The sequence below is a fragment of the Nicotiana sylvestris genome, chromosome 4, assembly GCF_000393655.2.
Source record: "Nicotiana sylvestris chromosome 4, ASM39365v2, whole genome shotgun sequence".
NCBI classification, from domain to species: domain Eukaryota; kingdom Viridiplantae; phylum Streptophyta; class Magnoliopsida; order Solanales; family Solanaceae; genus Nicotiana; species Nicotiana sylvestris.
The window spans coordinates 24744506-24756706 of NC_091060.1; the positions used below are offsets into that span (position 1 = coordinate 24744506).

A 12201-nucleotide genomic window follows, 5' to 3' on the forward strand; every position below is an offset into this window, starting at 1 on the left:
AAAGTGCTACTATTAGTCAATATATTAAAAAAATGTAAATCTTTAGTATCAACTACAGGGATTTTATAGACCATATCATATTGTGACTCATGGGTTTACTACTAAGTGTTAGTTTCTTTTCCTACGAAATGATTAGAAATATTTAATAAAAGAAAATAGGTGGTTAAAACATGTAAATATTCTTTTATATAAAATTTATATTCAATAAAATATGTTAATCTTCTTTTATAGGAAATGTCTATGTAACTACTTTAAACAGCATATCATAAAAATGACCCTACTTTTAAATCTTTACAATTGATATGGGCCGTATCTAGTAACGCAAGTTTTTGCAATAGGAAATTACAATTATTTATTTATATTTGAACTCTTCCTGCATCAAGGGTCCATAGCTCAGTGGTAGAGCATTTGACTGCAGATCAAGAGGTCACCGGTTCGAACCCGGTTGGGCCCTTAACTTTTTTATTGTTTCTTATTTTATGCAATCAGTTGTATTTCTCCTTTCCCATTTCTTTTGTAAATGGTGAAAGTTATCAAACGGATTCCAATATCCTCTTTCACTTCTTCAGAATTTCGCTTAATCAATTTTCAGAGTTTACTCATATTATGCTGGTTTTTACAACAACAACCAGAAAATGAGTTTATGAAAAACATTGTAATGATCGGTAAACTTCAAATATTTTTCCTATCATGTTTTTCTTCTCAAATGTCATCCTTGTCTATTTATTTGTTGTGGAGATCAAATTTGCAATCTTAATCTTACTCTTATTTCTTTTAAACCTATTTTAGAAATTTTTTCTTGAGTCAAGAGTCTATCGAAAATAATTTCTCTACCTTACATAAAGTATAAGGTCTACATACACCTTATTTCCCCAGACCCCACTTGTGGGATCATTCTGGTTATGTTGTAATCGGGGGCGGATCCAACGCAATGATACCGGGTTCAATAGTACCCAAAACTTTTGACGCGAAGTATGAATTTATATGTAAAAATTGATTAAAACTACAACAAATAGTAGATATCAACCCATAATTTTAAAAGTATAATCAGGGGCTGCCCGGCGAATTTTATGACCTAAAACCAAACTTTATGAGGGGCCTTAACTTTTTAATTTTTTTTATTTATTTGAAGTCTAATTTTTTTTTATAGCTTTTCTTAGATACAAAGTTATTAATGATTTTCTTATAGTCAATAACTCCTAATAAATATTTCTCAACTAACAATATAGCTAATCCATTTAACCGCCTTTCTTGTTACATTGTTGTTCTTAGGTAAGATTTTATCGATTTAAATTTTGAAAACTCCTTTCCGTTGAAGCAACGGTAACATGAGTTATTAACATTATTTCATAAGAAATTTAAGCATTTGAAAAAGAATTAAATCTTTTTATTTGATTAAATGTATCAATTAAACTGTTATCTTCTAATTGTATTGTTTTCCTTAATACTTTTAATTCAGAAACTAAATTTAAACCATCAATATCGAATTGATTATTATGCTTTAGGAACATTGAAGATTAAAGCAATATTTTTTCAAATTTACAACATTTAGGGATCTTAGTTTTTACTGCCAAATAGAAAACCAAAAATATTTTCATATGCTTTGAATTGTTCAAATCTATTTTGAAGTGAAAAAATAGCATTGTCTATTATGTCTAAAAGTAATCAACTCTAAAGGACACTTCGAAAGATTTTGAGATTTCATTATTAACATTCGCATCATATTGTTACTTCCTATTTATCACATGTTTCTTACGAAATTCGGGTTCGATATTCATTTCAAGTGCAATTTCCTTGGTAGAAATCATAGCAGTTGCAAATCCTTCTTCTCTATATTTGTTAAAGAAAGAAATCAAACTTTTTCACTTTACAGAACTTTTTTTAAACCTATACATAGTTTATTAGATGTAACAAAAAATGAGGCATCCACAAATATGGGGCCTAAAACGGTTGCTTTACTTGCTTTATGGAAGAGTCACCCCTGAGTATAATGGATTCATTACTAAAAATCTTAAAAGTTGAACCCATAGAAAATAAGTCTTGGATCCGCTTCTAATGTTTAGGTTGATGACAAAAGGCTTTGGAAGTTCTCTTGAGATCCACAAGCTTGTAACACTACACTTTGAACTTTCCATGACTAATAAGAGTTCTTGTGGGAAATTCTTTTCCATGTGCTTAGGACTTCTTTTATCACAGCAAAAAGTACAATAAAGTCATTTGACAAAACCATGGTATGCTCAAGGTAATCACGTGCTTAGAACTTCCTTTGTCTCAACAAAAAGTACATTAAAGTCATTTGTCAAAATCATGTTATGCTTAGGTATATGTAAATGAGATCGCACTCGGCCTTAGTCAATTAGCATGACTAGTTTTGGCAATCCTCAACAATATATAGAAGCTTAACTATGGTACCATGGCATAAAACTATTGTTGATTGAGAGGTAACAAACCTGCCCTTTATAGTGTTCTGCGGATAACTGACATAACAATAATTCAAATACATAAAGCGCGGTATTATATTGCATTTTACAAAAAAAAAATTCTGCACCCCGAGCTAGGATTTGCCTTATTTAAAGGCGTTAGGATTTTATGAAAATCCATTGAAAACTTACCTTCAAACTTCCGTTCATACTTCTCTTCTTGTTATCAATCATTTTTTTATAATGTGTGAAGAGCCAAAAATAAGGGTTTCATTATATTGGGGGGTGAGGTTGTAATGGAGAATAACTCTGTGAGGTATAGTTCACTTCCACAGTGTCATGTTAAATTACCGCTTACAATGGAGTACGATAAATTGGTATCGTTGTTACGTAAAAAAAAGAGTGTGAGGAAACGTTCGGTGAACCTTAAAATAACCGGTAGATTTCCGTATTTTGTGACTTCGCAGGGGTTTGCTTATTACTGAGTTTAACATCGAAGATGATGAAACTCTTAGAATTTTTTTGCAGATGCCGGATGAATACAGGGAATTGATTGTAATAAAATTGTTGGAAAAATACGTCAAGGTTGAAGACGTTCCCAATAATGAGGGTATGTATAGTAGGGATAACCCCCAGTCATCGGGTGGTTATTCTGGAGCAGTTTTTGCCGGACAGATTCCTGATGAAAGAGCTTGCCTTGATTTAAACTTGTCACCACCGGCGAATGAGCATCGAGGAAATAATTTTTCGACTTTATATAATCTACAAGACGACTGGTAAACTTTAATTTTCTATTCTTTAGCGACATTCATTTTATGTTTGAATTGAATTTGTATTAATACTCATATTTTTCATAGGGGGTACCGTCCGGATATGGATTTTACAAGTTATGACCCCGCTCCTAGTTGGAATATGCGTAGTTCTGGCGTGTTGGACCACGCTGGTCCATTCGGGAGTCATCACCAACAAGAAAATATCCATCATGGAACATCAACACAGTACGACTTGTAAGTAAAGTGATATAGCTATATGTAAAGTATGTATCTAGTTGAGTAGCTTATTATTTTGTTCTTTTTGTACAGTGAAAACGAGCAACTTGATGTTCCTGACCTCACACAGTTTCCCATAGACGACGTATTGACTCGTGATTTGGTAGATGCGCAGAGTCAGGAAGATGATAGTGATTATGACAACAATGTCGATGAGTCTGGAGATGACACACCCTTCCCTGATGAGGGTGATGAGGAGGAGGAAGTGAATGTCGAACCTGAGCTGATGAGGGAGCATGCTCCTCCACCTCCCGATAGATCAAGAGCGTGCGAGTCCCACATGCCGTTTCATGAGCGAAATATTCCCTACCTTGATAATTTGCCAAGTATGCCGGACGTGGATGCCCTCACAAGGGATGCTGACGAATTTCGGTCAGCAATGTGAGATGAGTCTAGACCAGCGGTGCTGGCAAAGGGCATGTATTTCTCCGATAAAGCTCATCTAATCAGGGTTCTAAAAATCTACAGCGTAAGAGAGTGCCGTGAGATGACGGTAAGGGAGTCAACTACAAAGGTATACAAGGTTGTATGCCGTAGAGACTTTATGGGTTGTCACTGGATGTTGCGTGCCAACAAGAAGAAATCAGGGTTGTGGAAAGTGGGTAAATATATTAGCACCCACAGATGCAAAATGGACACATTCAATGAGAATCACTTCAACCTGGATGTAGACTTGATTTCTCTTGTCTTGATTCCATACTTGGAAGTGTCCATTAGGTTCAAGATTAAAGAGTATATTACAGCCGTCCACCAGGAGTATGGATGCACTATAATAAAAAGAAAAGCATATCTCGGGCAAAAACGTGTATTGGAAATTATTTATGGTGACTGGGATATGTCATTTTCATCTCTACCCAGGTACATGGCCGCACTGCAACACTTTAACCCCGGGATTGTTGTTGAATGGAGGCGTGAGCGGAGTTCGGACAGACCCGAATATATTTTTAACTATGTGTTCTGGTCATTTAAACCAGCAATTGATGGTTTTGTGCATTGCTGTCCTGTAATTTCCATAGACGGTACTCATGTCTATGGAAAGTATGATATTAAGCTTTTGGTTGCAGTTGTAGTAGATGCCAATGGACAAATATTTCCACTAGCTTTTGCCCTTTGTGCCAATGAAAGCGAAGAGACATGGACGTTTTTTTGAACCACTTGAAGCAACACGTTGTCAAACAGCGTTCAGGTATTTGTCTAATATCTGATCCACATGGTGGTATTTTAAGTTCTGTACGGCATTTGCCTGAATGACAGGAACCCTATGCATACCACCGTTATCGTGTGAGGCACCTGAAGGCCAATTTCTAGAAGAAATATCACGACAAGGCCTTGCATGATTTAATGTGGATGGTTGCAACTGGGCACCAGCAGTGCAAATTCACGAGGCGCATGAAAGCGATCCGGCAGTTGTCACACCTCCTTTTTCCGCCCCCACGAGGGTGCAAAGGAGTTTTTTCCAATTAAAGGACAATCGAAACGGGATTTGTTTATTTATTTCAGAGTCGCCACTTGGGAGATTTAGGGTGTCCCAAGTCACCAATTTTAATCCCGAATCGAGGAAAAGAATGACTCTGTTTAACAGTCTGCGCACCAGAAATCCGGATAAGGAATTCTGTTAACCCGGGAGAAGGTGTTAGGCATTCCCGAGTTCCGTGGTTCTAGCACGGTCGCTCAACTGTTATATTCGGCTTGATTATCTGATTTTTATACAAATATGAACTTATGTGCAAGTTTTATCTTTTTACCGCTTTTATCATTATTTATTATTATTTTTACAAAAGTGTGAACATTGTTTAAAACATGTCTTTGGATTACGTCACATGAAATGTACCCGCAATCCGAAACACATTTTATTCAATGTTTTGGGAATTGGATCGTATGAAATACGCACCCGAGTTTAAGAAGATAATACTATTAAATACGCGCCTAAAGCGACTAGCGTATCATTATTTTGGGTAGGGCCGAGAAATTTACTAAACGACTCCTCCCGAATTCTAAGCAATTAAATGTACATTTATTGAGGGCCCCGCAATCTATACATTTTATTACGCGAGGCTCATCTCATTTATTTTTAAAAGACAATCCTAAAATGCCTACATTATTTTCTATTAAATCTGTCTCTACAAAATAAAATAAAATAAAAAATCTTAATTTATTTACATGTTGAAATTAACCAATAATATTTACTCTAAATAATATTTTTACCAAGTTCCTACTAGATGGCCTATTCGTTTGATTTTTGACTCGACGAAGTTACTACACCATTTATTTATTTAGGCAATATATGCAGATAGTTCAACTGTTAAGCTATCGTCGAATGTTCCACTATGTGTATTAAATAGCTACATGATTCTGATTTTTTGCAAACTAAATAATTTGTACATACAAATAAAAATCAGAATATAATTAAAGCTAATTCAGAATTTCAACTCTTCATTTTTGTATTCATGCTTCATATTCGGATTACAATAACCAACTTTTCAGTTGTGTACCTGATATTGGAAGCAAAAGAAAATGAAGATGAGAATCAGCAGCAGCACTAAAATCAGTACAACACAGCAACAATAGCCCAGCAACAGTAACAACCCAGTAACAGACCGGTGGAGTAGCAATCCAAAAAACAAAAGCTTCAGCTTTTATGAAACAACAATCAATTCTGATTTCAAACAACAAAAGAAAACATAATATTTTTTTAGTTTTTTTTATTTGAAAGCTTCAATAATTTTCGGAATTTTCTATCTCTTAAATGTTCAGCCATTTTCTCTCTCTTATTTTCAGATTTGTTTCTCTCTCCCGTTTTTTCGTATCTGTCTGTGTATTTTTTCTTGTCTCCTCTCCTTTATCTGTATTCAAGACTTCTATTTATATCCCATCCCATAAATCTTTTAATCAATTAAAATCAACCCATTTTCTCTACCAAACCCATTATCTTCCCACTCATCCCCATTACATTAAATAAACATATCATACCACCCCATTATATTTTGTCCTCCATGCCTAACATAAAATAATGCAAGATTCCCCCCACTAAATTTTGTCTTGTCCCCCCTTTATATTAAATAACCATATCACAACCCACCCCATTTCATTTTGTCCCCCCATACTTCAAATAAATAATTACAAAATGTACAATTCCTAAACTACCCCTCCGACCCTATTACAAATTACTATTTTACCCCCGAAAGTACTATAAATTACCAAACTACCCATCAACTATAACACATCAATTAATCAAACTTAACCAAAATATAGACAATATGATTAATTTCTATTCAAATAACAAATTTCATGAACATGAATTCTTCAACATTTCAACAACAAAGCACATGAACATGATTTCAACAACATTTCAACAACAAATCACATGAACACAAATTGAACAACAAAGAACAACTAAAATTTGATTGAACAATATTTTAGCAACAAACAATCCTATTTTCGGATTCAACAACAACAACAAACAAGTATATTTAGATTTCTAAATTCAATCATATTGAACTTAAAATCAACTCTAACAACATTACAACAAACAATTCTTATATTAAACTTTAAACAAGATTATGAGAACAATTCAAGAAATAATCATAAATGGTAAACAAGAAATCAAACTATACAAAATTCGGATTCAAGATCATCCAAACAAAGTATGAACATGAATGAATCTATTTTAACACAACAAACATGACGGATTAAACGATTAAATCAATATATTCCTTTAACACAACTAAATTCTTTTTAGACAAATAACAAGATCGACGAATAAACAATTATGAACTTAAGCTTGAACTTAACAATATTAACAATTTCTAACAATACATAAACTCATGAAACAAATTGAAGAAATAGTTAATTAAATTTCAATTTGAATCTAACAAACATCAAACTAACAAATATTCACTTAAACAATAATACAAACATGAAATGAATATGAAAACAACTAATTAAACTTCTATTTTGAAATCTGAAAATTAATTTAACAAACAACATGAACATGAACAAAACCAAAAATCAAATATCTAACCATAGACATGAACAAAACAAACATTCGCCGATTTTAGATTCGAAAAAATATCAAAACAAAATACGGACAAAGTAAAATTCAAAAAACTACTAACCGGATTGAAACGACGAATAACGACCAAACAAACAACGAACTTGACGATGAACTCACGACGTACAAGGATCTTGACTCGACGAAAAACCCTCGACCAAACGAAGAAGACGGAGGGAAAGGAGCAGCAGCCCGCAGCTGGCCATGGCAGCATCAAGCTTGCTCGTCCATGGCAGAAACGTGAGCAGCGATGACGAGCAGCTCGACGTGAAGATGGATGGGAAGAAGCAGCGTCGCGGCAACATCAACATCGCGGCAGCAACAGCGGCGACCATGGCAGCAGCTGTCCGACGACGGGGACGACGGGGAGAAGAAGCAACATCGGCAGAACAGCGATGGGGAGGTTGACGATGAAGCAGCTGTCCGTCGAGGGGTGTTTGGACGTAAGGTTTGAGCTGGTCGACGAGCAAAACGCAGCAACAACGTTGCTCGTCAATGGCGGACGGTGGAGGGGTCTGGTTTTCCGGCGCTTGGACTGATCATTTGGAGGATGGTTGCCGGGCAGCCATGGTTGGGAGGGAGGTGAGCTTGAGGAAGAAGAAGAAGATAGGAGAGGGGGGGCGGATGGTTTAGACTTTTAGGGTTTTTGTCTTCTTTTTGTTTTGTTTTGTTTTGTAAAATGTAAGACAAAGGGGTTTGGGTCTTTTGGGTTATGGACTGGGTCGACCCAGTTCGAAATGGACTGGGTCGTAGGGAAGATTGGGCCATTTTTTGGGCCTGTGGCTTGAAATCGAAGAAGAGGCCCAATTCCGACTTTCTTTATATTTTCGCTCTCTTTTCTTCCGTTATTTCTCTAAAAGTAAATTATAAAAATACTTAAACTATTATTAAGAACTAAATTAAGTTATAAAAGTGCAAATTAACTTCCAATAACAATTAACGCACAATTAAGTAATAATTAAGCATAAAATTGTATATTTGGACATTAAATGCTAAAAATGCAAACGATGCCTATTTTTGTAAATTTTTATTTTTTTGTAAACAAACTTAATTACTAACAAATTATAGAATTAAATCCTACATACAAAATGCGATATATTTTTGTATTTTTTATTAATTTAGCAAATAAACATGCACAGACAAATACAAATAATTATTCAAAATATCACAAAATATCACAAAATTGCACACCAAGGAAAATTATTTTATTTTTGAATTTTTGGGAGTAATTATCATATTGGGCAAAAATCACGTGCTTACAGCTGCCCCTCTTTGCCCGAAGACACGAAGGGTTTTCGTGCAAAGATAAAGCGAGCGATTTTTGCCCATCCGAGTACTCCGTATGAAGCATTTTTTGAAAAAGATTTGACCGAACCTTTGCTTCAAAGGTTTCCTACATATCCTGGGCTAAACAGGAATCAGGTCAATGTAGTTCGGGAAGTTTTGGTAGCTGGGACTACCGTGGGACTGCAATGTTACTGTTGTTGCATGCTATTACTACTGCTTACCGATCTCCTTGTTACACCGTGCTTAAAAGAAAACAAGAAGCTAGGCTAGACTGCAATTTGTTCTTGTTGCCTTGCTTTCTTGTCTGCTTGCATTTTTTCCGGTGCTTTTCTTCCTTTTGACACATGCACTTGAGTTTGTGCTGAGACCTCTTGTTGCAACCTTCTACTTTCCGGTGCTGGGGATTTTTATTGTTTCCTGCTGGAGATTTCTATTGTAACCCTTTGTTTTATTGTCCTCTGCCTTGATCTTGAAATGTATGCCTCTGTTGTATGGGCGGGCTCCCAACTTCAATACTTGAAAATTAAAGACTGAAATGTATGCCTCTGTTATTATGGGCGGGCTCCCAACTTCAACATTTGAAAAATAAAGACTGAATGTATTCCTCTGTTATTATGGGCGGGCTCCCAACTTCAACTCTGGAAATATAAAGACTGAAATGTATGCCTCTGTTATCTGGGCGGGCTCCCAACTTCAATGCTCGAAATATAAAGACTGAAATGTATGCCTCTGTTATCTGGGCGGGCTCCCAACTTCAATGCTTGAAATGTAAAGACTGAAATGTATGCCTCTGTTATCTGGGCGGGCTCCTAACTTCAATGCTTGAAATGTAAAGACTGAAATGTATTCCTCTGTTCTATGGGCGGGCTCCCAACTTCAACGCTTGAAATGTAAAGACTGAAATGTATTCCTCTGTTTTATGGGCGGGCTCCCAACTTCAATGCTTGAAATGTAAAGACTGAAATGTATTCCTCTGTTCTATGGGCGGGCTCCCAACTTCAACACTTGAAATGAAAAGACTGAAACGTATTCCTCTATTATATGGGCGGGCTCCCAATTTCAACACTTGAAAGTAAAGACTGAATGTATTCCTCTGTTATTATGGGCGGGCTCCCAACTTCAACACTTGAAAGTAAAAGACTGAATGTATGCCTCTGTTATCTGGGCGGGCTCCCAACTTCAACACTTGAAAAGTAAAGACTGAATGTATGCCTCTGTTATCTGGGCGGGCTCCCAACTTCAAAACCTGAAAAGTAAAGACTGAATGTATTCCTCTGTTATTATGGGCGGGCTCCCAACTTCAACAACAACTTTTAAAATAAACACCATTCCTCTCTTCAGGCGGGCTCCTGATTTTAACAACAACTTAGGAGGAAATGCCTCTCCTATGGGTAAAACTAAAACAAACTTAGGAGGAAATGCATCTCCTATGGGTAGAACTAGACTTAGGAGGAAATGCGTCTCCTATGGATAAAACTAAACTTAGGAGGAAATGCGTCTCCTATAGGTAAAACTAAACTTAGGAGGAAATGCGTCTCCTATGGATAAAACTAAACTTAGGAGAAAATGCGTCTCCTATGGGTAAAATAAACTTAGGAGGAAATGCATCTCCTATGGGTGAAACTAAACTTTAGGAGGAAATGCGTCTCCTATGGATAAAACTAAACTTAGGAGGAAATGCGTCTCCTATGGATAAAATAAACTTAGGAGGAAATGCATCTCCTATGGGTGGAACTAAACTTTAGGAGGAAATGCGTCTCCTATGGATAAAACTAAACTTAGGAGGAAATGCGTCTCCTATGGATAAAACTAAACTTAGGAGGAAATGCCTCTCCTATGGTTAAAAACTTAGGAAGTGCGTCTCCTATTGGCAAAACTAGACCTAGGAAGTGTATCTCCTATTGGCAAAGGCATGGAATGTATTCCCTTATTATACAGGTGGGCGCCTGATGGTAAAAACATGAGATGTATTCCCTTGTTATACAGGTGGGTGCCTGAAATGTGAAATGAACAGACAAAAAGTATTCCTCTCGTTATTCAGGTGGGCGCCTGTCTCAACTAAGACTGGAAAGTATTCCTCTCGTTATTCAGGTGGGTGTCTGGTTTTAACAACAACTTAGAAAATAAAATCCTATTCGAGGGCGGATGAACCCAAAATATCCTATTCGAGGGCGGATGAACCCAACATATCCTATTTGAGGGCGGATGAACCCAAAATATCCTATTCGAGGGCGGATGAACCCAAAATATCCTATTCGAGGGCGGATGAACCCAAAATATCCTATTCGAGGGCGGATGAACCCAAAATATCCTATTCGAGGGCAGATGAACCCAAAATATCCTATTCGAGGGCGGATGAACCCAAAATATCCTATTCGAGGGCGGATGAACCCAAAATATCCTTAAGACTTGAAAATGTCTTACCTGGAAAACTTGGTGGGGATTATTTACTTACCTGTTGGGGGGTAAAATGTTATCAGCTGGGGGTACCTGACTTCCAGAAAATTTTCTAAATGGAAGGAAAATTTTCTGCCCCAGTTTGATAATATCCCTTGTGGCATGCGTTTCTGCATCAATGTCATTTCCTTTACCTGTTTCAAATCAAACAAAATTTGTTAGTTTAAAACATGGTGGTTGGCTGTGATACTCCTATTGGGATGGCTTTCCCTTTCTCCTTCATTGCGCTGTGCTCCACGACTTGTTGGGGATGATATTATGTGCTGGGGATAATCCCTTCCTGCTGGGGATATCCCTCTTCTTTTGTGGCATAGCTTGGAAACTGGCATTTCCCCGACCTTTTAGTCTAGTATGGATTTCGCCAAATCATGCTCACTGCTCTCCTTGCTTTGTTCACGGGCCTAGGTTTATAACCTTGGTTTTGGCAAGGATATCCCTCCTAACGCTCGTCAATCCTTTTGTCAATCCCCTTTTGCTGGGGATATCTTTATTGACACTGGCCTCGCGCTTGTTCCTTGCTGACTATACCATTTGGATGTACTAGTCAGATCTTATCTTGAAAAGCTGATGGCATATTTGAAGTCATTTCATACTTGTTCTGGCCCGACAGACTCTATTGGGGAATTTTTCTATGAAAGGAGAAAGATAAAAGAAACAAAATAAAAGACAAAGGAAACGATGACTCTTTTACAAAAGAAACTATAAATAAAAATCTATCAAACGCAGATACCGACTCTAATGGCCATGACATGCGTATGTGGCCTATCCTCTACCGTCAATCATCTTTCAAGATCTTCAATTGGCGATTCCCCATCTGATTCTCAATCTTATTCGACTTGTAGTGCCCGAAGGGTTTTCACTATCAAGTCTCTCTCATTTTTGGGTTCTTCTCTCAGCTTTCATCGCCTTATGGTGCCTGTGAAGGTTTTCACCAATA

General features: G+C 36.7%; 1 non-coding gene across 1 annotated transcript; it reads left to right on the forward strand.

Annotated features, from left to right (window-relative positions):
• The first annotated feature begins 382 nt into the window (after window positions 1-382).
• TRNAC-GCA (transfer RNA cysteine (anticodon GCA)) lies at window positions 383-454 on the forward strand. Its single transcript has one exon. It is a non-coding gene; the product is annotated as a tRNA-Cys (tRNA).
• The last annotated feature ends 11747 nt before the right edge of the window (window positions 455-12201 follow it).